Source organism: Gavialis gangeticus, unplaced genomic scaffold (genome assembly GCF_001723915.1).
Source record: "Gavialis gangeticus isolate Ggan-Ray unplaced genomic scaffold, GavGan_comp1, whole genome shotgun sequence".
In the NCBI taxonomy this organism is placed as follows: domain Eukaryota; kingdom Metazoa; phylum Chordata; order Crocodylia; family Gavialidae; genus Gavialis; species Gavialis gangeticus.
Window position 1 is genome coordinate 47495923 of NW_017729032.1, and position 3046 is coordinate 47498968.

Genomic DNA, 3046 nt, shown 5'->3' on the forward strand with positions numbered 1-3046 from the left:
AAAACCCCCCCCCCCCCCCCCATTTGAACATTTTGGAGGGTTTGTATTGTAGTTTCAAAGTAAATGCCTCTACTTTATATGCAATAAAAGAGTAATACTTCTTTTGCATGGTGAACTGGAATTTAGGGGTACAGCCAGGTTGTTCATGGGTGAGGCTTGACTCTATGCACTCACAACCCAGAAGATCTGGAACAGGCAAGGTTGGAGAAGCTAGGGTCCAAACTAGAACCAGTAGTCAGGGGATCAGCAGCATGAAGGTCAGAAAGGTCTGTATGGGACTGGAACATAGGTATTCACCTTGGGTAGAACCACAGGTCAAGGGTGGGAGTGGGGAGGAGGTCAGGAAGAGGAGGTGGGAATCCAAACTAGCATCAATAGCTAGGGTGTCTGGGGCAGTCAGTTATGGCTGTATGGACTGGGCAGTTGCCTAGTTAAGCATCAAGTCAGGAGCTAGCTGTCAGAGGACATGGGTTTGGAGCACAAGGGGTCAAGGAGCTGGCAAGGTGGTCTAGGCTAGAGCCTGGAGTGTGGAAACGGTACAGAAAACCAACAACAAACAGGCAGGACCAAGGAACAGGGAATCAGAAGCCCAGAGCTAGAAAAGGAGGTATTTGTCTTCAGTGGCAATGCATAGCAGGGTGCACAGAGTTGCATGGACACCTCCTGAGAGCACCAGCTTACCCCCTGACCAGCTGTGCATGCCACTTAAGCGATGGGTTGGGGGGTGGGGGGGAGCGCCGGTGCCTCCCCGTGGAAGCACCAGCCAATTACTGCAGCCACTTCTAGAAGTGGCCACAGCCACTCCTGGAAGCAGCTGCAGCAATTGGCTGCAGCAGTCAGCCATCATGAGATCAGCAGCGAGGGGGACCACCCTCTCCCTTGGCAGTGAGATTGGCTACAGGGACCCTCCCTCCCCCCGGTCAGCAGGACTGGTCGCAGGGGGGCACATGTGCCCCCTGACTAAGGTGGCACCAGTCATCCATATCTGTCTTGTTGAGCAGACTTTTGGTCACTAAAAAGACTGCTACTTCAGAGCAGGCTATGACCATTGCCTTGCAAGCAACTGGGGCCAGATGGGTACAGTTAGGCCACTGTTGACCAGGTCAGTTTTTATGTAATTAGGGCCAGCTGGTAGCAGTTTAGCTAACCCGCTGTCCTGAACTCTAGCAGGAATGCAAACAGTTATATAGTGACTTGAATGTAGTAAATTTCTAATTTAAAGTTCTCAAAACCACAGTAATCTATGATCATATAATGTACTGTAGCTGGAGCTAAATATCCTTGGTGGAGATTGTGTATTTCCATTGGTCAGATCAGCTGTGTTGTTGTGCATTTGATGTGTTTACGATAACTACTAGCCAATTGCCTGTCAAGAATGGCAGGGGAGGGGGGGCTGGGATGAAGTGCCGCCACCTAATGCCCCATGTTGCCACTGTTCTGCCTCTTGCAGGGAGTGGGGTGGAGGAGCCAAGCCAGCGCTACTGGCCTTGGCTCACCCACTCCCTGTCCGGTCCTCAGCGTGGCTTTGGAATCATGGTGGTGCTCCCCCACACTTGGAGCACTCTGTTTGGCTGTTTCCATCAGCCAATAAGAGTCCAAATAAAGTGTTACAGACAGACTTTGGCTTTTATAATATTAGAATGTTCTTTAGATAAATGGTTAAGAATTCTTCCGGGGTTTAGGTTTTTGTTTTACTTCTAACCCTCCCTAAGAGTTTTGCATTCAATTTCATAATTCACTTTTTGGTCTCTTAGAACTAGGTCCAAAAATGGGTTTAACCATCTGAAAAAGGACTTTGGCAGGCATCAGGAACCTAAGTCCAACACTGCAATTAAAAAACTTGTCCATTCCGCACTCTAATCTTGGAGGTGCCTAAACTCACTAGGCACCATCCTGCTTGTCCTGAAAGCTCCCTAAGCACCTGCTTAGCTTGAGCTGCCAAGCAGCTAGCCCTGTCTTAAGTTTCAGTGGGGCCCAGGAACAAGACAGTATAGTGCCTACATTGGTGAGGGACCCAGTTTGGTAGGCATGCTCTAATCATAATTACTGCGTGTGGGAAGGAGTCACAAAATGAGTCAGAGGTGCTGTGCTTTTCAAGTCATATTTGTGGTAGTAGTGATAATCACTTTTAGCTAATAGTTAGTGGTTATACCACTCACCCTAGAAGTGGGAGACCTGGTTTCAATGGCCTTCTTAGTTTGTGGTGTTTCAAAGCTACATCTTGATCTTCCAGGTGAGTACTCTAACTACTAAGCTCCTTCTCTTGAAGTAGTGCCACAGCATAGCAAAGAATGCAAGATTAATTGTGTCAGGAAGCCAGACACAAGAGAGAGCCTGACTGTAGCCCCATGGTTAGGACCCTCTTCTAAGAAGGGGGTTTGTTTTTGATTGAATGGCTGCTTAATGTATATAAATACTTCTGAGATCAGAATCTAGGTTTCTCTAAATATGCCCTAATCTAGATATGCCCCAATCACTAGGCTACCGGGTCATGCTCCTTCTTTCAGCTATCCCCAGTCACCATACAGGGAGTATAGTTACTTAATTCAGGGTTCTGGATTCCACTCTGGGGACCAGGCACCTGAAAAAAATGGGCAGTGAAAGGCAGGTCTAACTTAAAGTTGACGTGTCCTTTATTGGATCTTGCCCTTAGTTGTCATTTTTTCTCTTTAATTCTTCCTTCCCTTTGCACTGCCTACTCTCCTCCTCCTTCTCATGCTTCCATATTTAAGTGTTGCCTCATTTAGTTGAGACCTGATGCTAGGCTAACAAATGGGATGTGCTTCTCAGTGCTACTGTGCCTCTACTCTGCTTCACTGAAACATCCTTTAGTTTCTGCTGTGATGTCTGTGGCTGACAGGTGACTTGGCAGCGGGGGGATGTGTGCTCGCTGGGTAGCTAATCGGGGTGGTCCAGCCACCTGGCTGCACTCAGCAGTGTCTGACAGCCCAAGGAGTCTGCTGGGAGTCATGTAGGAGCACCCCCAACCAGCTGGTCTCAGTAGTGCAGGCAGCTTGCATGCCCGCTCTCCCCTCCCTCCCCCCTC